Raw genomic sequence first — 10556 nt, 5'->3', positions numbered from 1 at the left:
TATCTACCTACCTCCTTCCAAGAGCTGCTAGTCCCTACTAATAAAACTCACCAGACCATAATGTACTCATTTTCAGTGAGAATTGTCATCATCAAGGTAAGTGGATGGGGACTTTCCTGGTGGTCCTGTGGTTTAAGACTCTGGGCTTCTGCTGTAGGGGGTAGGGATTCGATCCCTGGTCAGGGAAGTAAGATCCCACATCCTGAGTGGGGAGGCAAAAAAAGAAAGAAAATAAAGAAGCCACTAAAAAGAGAGACAGCGAGAACATTAAAAAGAGAGAGAGAGGTGAATGTTTGCCCTGACTTGCTTAGCATTGGAGAAAGCACCCTTGAGTCCTCTGCTTGGTGCTGGCCTGGCTCAAAGGTGGACTGTGTCCTGTTTGAAAGTCTTTTGAGCCATCGGGAGAGGGTCAATTTAGGATCCCTGTGTAGGCCACGGAGGTCATCTTCTCCCCCATCCTGGGCCTGATTGAAATCTTCGGACTACAGTTTCTATCCAGCTAATTTATTTCCATGGGTACACTCTTTCTCCAAAGAGGGAGGAATATGATGAATTAAATTCCTGTTTAATAATCACATCAATTCTGTCTCCCAGAAGTTAAATCCAGGACACACTGAGGTTTGAGATATTCCTCCCTTTGTTGGAGATGCAGTTATGACCACAAATCATTAATGTCTTCTGTTTTATGTGGAGATTTAAAGTTCAAAGGACAACTGAATTCCCAGGTTTTCAGGGCTACTTGTGGTTAAGGACACTGAGAGGAAAACTGAATAGGAGCCCTCTAGCTGCCAAGTGACTTAGCAGCAGCTGCTGTTGAGTACACCAAAGACTTTGACTGTGTGGATCACAACAAACTGTGGAAAATTCCTCAAGAGATCGTCTTACCTTCCTCCTAAGAAGTCTATATACAGGTCAAGAAGTAACAGTTAGAACCGGACATGGAACAACAAACTAATTCCAAATTGGGAAAGGAATACGTCAAGGCTGTATGTTGTCACCTTGTTTATTTAACTTATATGCAGAGTACATCATGAGAAATGCCAGGCTGGATGAAGTGCAAGCTGGAATCAAGGTTGCTGTGAGAAACATCAATAACCTCAGATACCCAGATGACACCACCCTTAAGGCAGAAAGTGAAAAGAAACTAAAGAACTTCTTGATGAAAGTGAAAGAGGAGAGTGAAAGAGCTGGCTTAAAACTCAACATTCAAAATACTAAGATCATGGCATCTGGTTCAGCCCCTTCATGGCAAATAGATGGGTAATCAATGGAAACAGTGACAGACTTTATTTCTGGGGGCTCCAAAATCACTACAGATGGAGACCATAGCCACAAAATTAAAGACACTTGCTCCTTGGAGGAAAAGCTATGACCAACATAGACAGCATGTTAAAAAGCAGAGACATTGCTTTGCCAACAAAGGTCCATCTAGTCAAAGGTATGGTTTCTCCAGTAGTCATGTGTGGATGTGAGAGTTGGACCATAAAGAAAGCTGAGTGCCAAAGAATTGATGCTTTTGAGCTGTGGTGTTGGAAAAGACTCTTGAGAGTCCCTTGTACAGCAAGGAGATCAAATCTTGCAGTCCAAGGTTTGATCAGTAAAGGAAATCAGTCCTAAATATTCATTGGAAGGACTGATGCTGAAACTGAAACTCCAATACTTTGGCCCCCTGATGCAAAGAACTGACTCATTAGAAAAGACCTGATGCTGGGAAAGACTGAAGGCAGGAGGAGAAGGGGACAACAGAGGATGAGATGGTTGGATGGCATCACCAACTTGATGGACATGAGTTTGAGCAAGCTCCAGGAGTTGGCGATGGGTAGGAAAACCTGGCTGGTGCGGTCCATGGGGTCGCAAAAAGCTGGACAGGACTGAGTGACTTAACTGAACTGAACTGAGCTGTGCTAACATCCCCTTTTTTTTCATTGAATTTTTGTTACCTTTCTGTTAATGATGTATTTAGTTTTATCTGTTAGTTACTTGTTACCTGGAGAGGTGACACACAGTTGACCCAGGAATACACTGGGAGACTTCCCTGTGGGCACTCTGAGGTTGCAACCCAGACACTGTACATATGTCCCTTATTTCAATGAAGCATCTGATGTGTGCTTTTTGTTTTTAATTTTTTAGGCTGTGCTGTGTGGCATGAGGGATCTTTGTTACCCAATCAGGGATCAAACCTGTGTCCCCTGCATTAAGAGGATGGGGTCCTAACCACTGGACCACCAGAGAAGTAACCACCAGGAATTAACAAAAGTTGGTATTGGTATTAACGACAAAGTTGTCCGACTGCATTTATAACTCTTTGTTTTGTCTTATGGGAATTTAACCATGCCACACTTCAGCTTTGCAATTGTATATTTATCTTTTCAAATTATCTTTTCTATATACTGTTGTGATTGAATCATGACTTTATTCCATTAAGTCACCAAAATTCAAATAGAAAAGTCTATCAGCATAGCTGTCAGCTGTGGTTTTATTCCGTGGAAGGCTAAAAGCCATCCTATTTAATAATTTTAATTCATTTCTGTGCGAAGATCCATTTGTGATAGTTTCCTTTTAAATTTTAAGATACTGAATATTCTTCTTCTGACTGATGCTATTATCTGCTGTCACGTAGATGGTGTAGCCTAGGAAACACGAAGCCAGCCCCGACCATATCATGTCTTTGCTTTCTTCTTGTTCTGTCTCTGACTTATAAAAACTGGTAAGTCACTTAGCACTTTCTGCCTACGCATCTGAAAAATAAGTTGAATCTCTATTGTCAACAAACAGTGCATGCTTTTTATGTGCTGTGCATCAATTCTGTCACTGAGGAGGCTCAGAGATGCTCTTTGCTCAGTGGAGGAATCAATCATCAAAAGACAGAGAACGACTCAGCGGTCGATGATGTGCTTCATGTCAATACGTTTTCTGTACATTGTGTCTTTAGCACGATATAAATGCCAATGGCTTTTTAAATGCTGTTAAAAATGAGGATCAACTTTATTGTTTATTTCATTGGTTTTCAGACAGGTGTTGGGGAAGCCTGTTACATGAGTCCAGCTTTACGTTCGTCCCTAGAGTCTACCTGCGCTGATACTCTGTGTTTATCGGGCTCCCGGAGAGTGAAGGCAGGCACCTCCAGCTCCACCTTGCCCACTTCTGCATCCTTGAAAATCCCTCTCCTCCACATCCCCACCATCACTCCCTCCTATTTCCCACGTCCACAGCATCAAGGTTTTTGTCTGAAAATGAGTGAAAATTATTCTCTCTTCCGTGTCTTTATTCCGCTGACCCACCTACCCTGCCCTGTTTCTCTTGACTTGCCAGGAGTCTAGATGAAGAGCATAAAATTGACTTTGGAATGTCAGGTCATCATTGGTAATGATAAATGTATGCAGAAGAAATTACCAGGAGGAAAAAGAGCTTTTATTGACCGAACAAAAGCTGGAGAGAGCTGATTAAATAACTGGTTCACAATGTCCTTTCTCATCTAGCTGGAAGTTGAACTGATGTAGATTTTTTTCTTGGCACATAGTAACAGTAATTTGGGGGATAACATGGGGTAAGGGATCATTTTCAAAATGTATTTATTAAATAAAGTAGGGAAGAGTGTTGTCCCTGGTTTATCTCTGTAATGTCTCTTCATCATGGCCTAAGTTTAGGTGAGGATTCAACGAATAGGTGAGGAAGCCTGAAACTGAATACAGAGATGTTAAATGGGGTTTCATATTAAAGCAGAGAACATCAGACTTAATGTCCTCTCCAGAAAAACTTTCATGCACACCTCAGTGTTAACTAGAAAATTATTTTTTTTTTCCCCTCTGCTTTGTTCTCCCCATGCAGGAAAAAAAAAACAACTATATTTCTCTCATGGAAATATCAGCACTTTATGCCACTGAACTCCTACCTGTGGAAATAAAGACCACCCAACTGAGAATAAGCAAAACCTGCTAATTCAGAGTTGGCCCTCCCAAGGGAATCAATCACCATCTCTTTTGCTTCACAGAGATGCAAAGGCAGGCAGAGGAGAGGTAAGCTCTATCATGGGATGGAGCTTCAGGTCTGCCCTAGTTGGAAGTTGTAGGGAGTTGATCAGAAGTGGGGCATCTTGTATGATTGGTTTGGGGTACGTATTTGACTGCTTCCAATTGGTCCCAGGGCTTTCCAGGTGGCACCAATGGTAAAGAACATACCTGCCAATGCTGGAAACATAAGAGATGTGGGTTCATCCCTGGGATTGGGAAGATCCCCTGGAGGAGGAAATGGCAACCCACTCTAGTATTCTTACCTGGGGAATCCCCATGGACAGAGGAGCCTGGCAGGCTACAGTACATAGGATTGTGAAGAGTCGAACATGACTGAAGCGACTTAGCATCCAACTGGTCCCAAGTTGGAAGTAGGAACAGCAATTATGGAAGGTATCAGTGACTAATCAAGTCTTGACCATTTGGGGCCAATTGTTACAGGGGTAATTGTTTGACTTCCTGGATTGTTACTAGAGATAGTGGTCTGTCTTCCTACAAGTCTGACTTGCAAACAGCAGGCTGACTCTTTGGCCTGCTTACTATAGTTATTGGATTGATTTCCTAAAGTAGAAGTAGATGCTGAAGATTTGATGCCAGTGTTTCATATATATATATATATATATATATATATATATATGTATATATATATATATATGTATATATAGATCCTGGCCATTGTTCATTTGCATATTCATTGTTTCATAGGATGATGCCATGTCTTTGGGGAACCATTCAGAGACCATGGGCCTAGGTTATCTATATTCTGAAACCATTTTAAGTTCCCTGGATGACAGATGCACACAAGACATCCTTTCAACACATGAAATGAGGAGGCAGAGCATGAAGTTTAGGCCAAATTTCAGGACCCAGAAAGACCACCTCATTTATTCATGCAGGTTATACTCATGGGTCAAAGTGATAAATAAAAAAGCTAAGAATGTGTTGCTACAGAAGAAGCAGAGTTAAGGACATAAAACTGGTATTTTCGAATATTTAGAAAGTGATCGTTAGGGAGAAACCACTAATATAACCAACTGAGACCAGCCAGAAGAAATAACAGGGAGGTGAATTTTGTGTAAATAGAAGGAAGATCTTTCCAGATATTAAAGTTATCTGATGATGACAAGAAGAGCATCCTGAAGAAAGAACTTTCTCCCCATTGGCAAGCTCTAGCAGAGATGACCATCTACAAAGGCTATGGTGTAGGAGGTCACAAAGAAGACAAAGGGTGATGACTGGCTCTGTGATTGTAGTAATTTGAACATTAAGGCAAGTCTCACCATTTTGAGTAAGTAATGAATGGGATGTTGAAGGACGAGTGGCAGTTAGGTGATGATGTAGAATGAGTGATTGATTCATTACCAAATGAGAGATGGCAAGAGAGAAAACTGGGGAAATACATCTAACAAGAGATGACAAAAAGGGAGGAGGTAAAAAGGAGAGAGTATTAAAGGGGGACAGAGGGACTTCCCTGGTGGTCCAGTGGCCGAGACCCCACGCTCCCAATGCAGGGGGCTCAGGTTTCATCCCTGGTCAGGGAACTAGATCCCACATGCAGCAACTAAAGAAACCGCATGCCACAACTAAGGCCTGGTGCAGCCAAATATGTAAATATATTTTTTAAAGGGAGACAGAGTTAGAAAAAATAGAGGAAATAGAAAGAGGAAGAGGGTGTGAATATGAGCAAATTGTGTGAAAAAGAGAAAAAACAGAACTGGAACGAGACTTTGGAAAAGTTGATGTCTACATGGAGCTGAAGACAGAGGAGCCTGGCATGCTGTATTCCATGGGGTCACAGAGTTGGACACGACTTAGAGTCTAAACAACAACAACACAGGGAACTGAACCCAGCTGCTTCTCCTTGTGAGTTCTGGGTGCTTGGTCACCTCTCACACATAAAGGACAGTGGGAATCAGAAGAGGTGATGCACAGCCCTGACTTGTGAGCTGGCCCTTTCTGCAGGTTTCCCTTTATGTGGATTTCTGGGGAGCTACAGTTAAAGAATTCTAGAGATGATCATCATTGAGAATTTACAAGAATTAATCTCTGGATTGAATTACTGCCATTCTGCAAACCAACTGCCTTCAGGAATTTTATTTATTCTGCTCTTACATTCCCTAATTGCTCATTATTCTCCATGATGAGTTGAGAGAGGAAATGCACATTTTAGCTCTCCTATTTCAGGGTGAAATCTGAACAGGGCAGTACAGGCTGACTTAAGCAAAATGGAAGGTCAGAAAGGAAGTTCTGATGTTTTCTGTGTCTTGAGCCAGGCACTATGCCAGACATTTTACTTACAAACATCACTCCACTTAATCCTCTCAAAACCCCAGGAGAGTATTATTATTCCATAATAACAGTTAAGTGGAGAAAATGAGGGTCAGTGTGGCCTGATACCTTACAAAGGTACCTTTGTTTTTAATGAGCAGAACCAGGATTTAAAAGCATACTTATATGACTCTAAATTCATAGTATAGACTATCTCTAACAAACCACAAACAAATGAATGATAATATTTATACATATTGATGGTGCAGAATCTGCCTGCAATGCAGGAGACCCAGGTTCCATTTCTGGGTTGGGAAGATCCCCTGGAGAAGGGAATGGCTACCCACTCCATTATTCTTGCCTGGAGAATTCCACGGACACTGGAGCCTTGTGAGCGACTATCCATGGGGTTGCAAAGAGTTGTACACAACTGAGTGACTTTCACTTTCAGCTCATACTTAGAAATAAAGCTTGTTGAGTTAATGAAATATAAAATATAAATTTCATTTTGTATTTCACTGATAAGATGAGAAATATTTTAAATTAAAACTTGGTCATATTATCTAATGTGGATAACTAGTGATCTTCATATGGCATTTTATAGATTTTCACAGCAATGTTTAAAATGTTATTGAGAATATAATATGGCAGAATATCCCATTGATATTGTTTGCATTAGCTTTCTAATTTACAGATTAATCATGAAAGAGTAAAAGGGCTCTTTCTCTCTGGTGATGGACCTGATTCCTGGTAGAGATGGTTTGTTTCTTCATTTCCAAAATGAATTGATGATTTTGGTATTGTTTTAGGATGAAAAAAAAAAGGTTTCTAGTCAGAGTGGACTATCTGGAAAGTGGAAAATAAGAACTTTTGTTGTAGAAAACATAAGTCCAAGAGAAACTTAAGTGAGACTGACCCTGAATATGCTTCAAAATTCAATGAGAGAAACAACCTCACCACTGTGAGAGTCATTAGCTTTCACCAAATATTTTTGATTCCCTTCAGAGGCTTATGGAAAGGTTCCCTTCCTGCCCTGTGGAGTCAGGTGTGGTCATGTGACTTGTCTGACCAATGACAGGTGAGTGGACATGGTCTCTGCATTGCTCTCTTTCTCCCCTGACTCTGACCAATACCTTCCTAGATGGTGGCTGCGGAAGAAACTTAGGTCCTACAGGGAGGACTCTGCAGGAACTTAGAACACAAGTGAGAAATAAATATTGTTGGTTTTAGGCTGATGAAATTGGGTTGCTACCGCAGCATAAATTAGCAAATCGTGATTGATAGATTCTAGAGAGCTGGATGCCCCAGCCAAGAAGATGGACAGCCACACCCGTCACTGTGTGTGTGTTCATGGTTGTGAGTGTGTACAAATATCTCTGTCACAACCATTAAGCCACAATCGAATGAACGCTTGCTAGGCTAGCCTGGGGGAATGAGAAAAATCTTATGCAGAGAATATTCAATCAAAAGCAGTAGGAGAAAAAGGATATGAAACCTAAATAGCAACATTAATTGAAAAAAAAAAATCAATAACAGAAAATTGTCTGCAATTGTTTGTCAAATAAGTTGTGACATTAATAGCCAGTCCTGCCATTTTATAGATGAAAGAACTAAGGTTCAGAGACACAGCCAACCTCCTGATTCTGAATCTGGCCTCTCTTTGGTCTCTTCTTTCTTTTCAGATTTTTAAAAGATGTACATGCTGTTTAATGGCTCGTCTTCCTTTCTATGTTGCCTTTCTGGTTTATTCCTTCTTCTTACAGAGATACAACTATTAGTAGTTTTCTCAGTAAATATTGGTAGGCAGTAAACTTTTAATGTCTTTTTATTTATTTTTTCAGTTGGTGAAGTATGTGTCTGTGCTCAGTCGCTCAGTTGTGTCCAACTCTTTGTGACCCATGGACTGTATCCTACCAGATTCCTCTGTCCATGGGATTCTCCAGGCAAGAACACTGGAGTGGGTTGCCATTTCCTCCACCAGGGGATCTTCCTGACCCAGGGATTGAACCCGTGTCTCTTGGGTTTCTTGCATTGCACATGGATTCTTTACTGCTGAGCCACCAGGGAAGCCCTTTATACAATAGGACCTTGTTGTTAGTAGGTGATTCTTGAGAGCTGCTACTGGCAAAATTTCCTGCTATTGCTGCCACACAAGGTTTTGCTGTAATATTTATTTATTTTGGCTTTGCTGGGTCTTAGTTGTGGCCTGGGGGATCTTTGATCTTCATTGTGGCTTGCAGGGTCTTTTAGTTGCAGCACTATGTGAACAGTCAGTTGTGGCATTTGGGACCTTGTTCCCCGATCAGGAATTGAACCCAGATCCCCTGCATTGGGAGCAGAGATTCTTAGCCACTGGGCCTCCAGGGAAGTCCCAAGTTTTTTGATCTCCTGGAGCCCACAGTTACCTACATCACACTTGATCGTGCAGCATCCTGTGGGTACCAAATGTCCTGGGATTGTTTCCTTTCCTGATCTGTCCCAGGAACTTGAGTTAAAACTGGGCTTGTCATCTTCCACCCTGGATGGAACAGCCTGGCTGGCGCTCCACGTCAAGTTACCACAATATGGCCACTTGTGTTATGTACAGGCTTTATTTCTTTTAGAAACCACTTTGACAAAAGACTTTTTTCCCACGGTAGTATTTAAAACCACAGGAATTTGACCCTATGCCAAAAATATTAAACATAATTAGAGTAGCTCTTACGTGTTTAGTATTGGGCCAAGAACATTTTTTCCCCAAGGGTATTTTGACTGGAATGCCCTTCTGCACAAAAGTCATTGACACTAACGTTTTATCTGATGTACTCAAAATCATTTCAATTATTAATTCCTTATTAAGACTTCCTTTTATGGTGGGCTTTATATAAATTATCCTACATGTAACTTATGAATAATTCATAAGTAAATTAAGGAAGTTTTCAACAAGTGAAAAAATGAGATTGAATGGTGTTTTAGAAAGGATGATTTGTTACATTAGAGTCTATAAATTTGAAGTGTGTTAAGTGGCATTAATTTTATCTATATATGCCATGTACAGTTGGCTTCAGTCATGAATATCCAGAGTCATTTAAGTTTAGTTTTAAAGGCTTGATAAAATCATCACAGATTAGTTTTATATTTTTATGTACTTCTGTGACCTGAATTCCAATTTATTTACATGCTAATTTTATTGTTATTCTATTTTATATTTATTTACTGGGTTTCTCCTCCTTGGCTTCCCAGGTGGTGCTAGTGGTAAAATTTCTGCCTGCCAGTGCAGAAGACACAAGAGACAAGGTTAGATCCCTGGGTTGGGAAGATCCCCTGGAGGAGGAAATGGCAACCCACTCCAATATTCTTGCCTGGGAAATCCCATGGACAGAGGAGCCTGGTGAGCTTCAGTCCATGGAGTTGCAAAGAGTCTGACCCAACTGAGGACACACACACAGTCCCCAAATGCTTGTCAACAGACATCATGAAGTTGGAAAATTCTGGTTAGATTCTTCAAAGAGGCTCCTAACTTTAGTCCTTTACCCTAGATTTCAAAGAACTGCTGAGCAGTTGCTAAGGGAACTCCTGTATCAGGAGCATCCATTGATCAACAGCTTACCTGCTGGATCAGAAGATTCTGGGCAGAGACACATACAATGGCTTTTTTCACTTGATTTCCTAATCCTATTGGAGATGATGCTACAAGAAACTCACATTAAAGGGCCCTCTCACTGTTCAGTCTCCAAGTCATGTCTCACTCTATTGTGACCCCATGGACTGTAGCCCAGTGGGCACTTAGGTGGGCTAACTGCATTACAGACCTTCTGGTATCCTGTGGGCAGCAAAGCAAACATAACGATTTTCCATCACAGAAGGCAATGGTTGTGCCTCAGGGGAAAAGGCAGATTAGAAGATCAGCTCCTCACAGCTCTCTACTTTTTAAATCATTGCCCAATTCCGAGGCAGCCCAGAAACAGAAATGATGAGCATGGAGGCTTTCTGACGTATGTCCTAGTCTCCAGATAATAGCTATTATCTGTTTTGCAGGAAATCAAAGTTGCCCTTTAATTTCCCCTCTGGATAATACACTGATATATTTTTATCCTATAGCTTACCAGAGGATATAAGTTATATATCCTCTTATATAAGTTATATATAAGGATATATCAGTTGCTGACATATATGATGACTTCAGAAGCATAAAACTCAATATATATGTAAAAGAAGTTACCAGGACTTCCCTGGTGGTCCATTGGCCAAGACTCCAAGCTCTCAATGCAGGTGAACTGGGTTTGATCCATATTCTTG

Source organism: Dama dama, chromosome 21, assembly GCF_033118175.1.
Source record: "Dama dama isolate Ldn47 chromosome 21, ASM3311817v1, whole genome shotgun sequence".
Taxonomy (NCBI): Eukaryota; Metazoa; Chordata; class Mammalia; order Artiodactyla; family Cervidae; genus Dama; species Dama dama.
The sequence above is the reverse complement of the archived record's forward strand: the minus strand, read 5'-3'. Positions refer to the sequence as shown.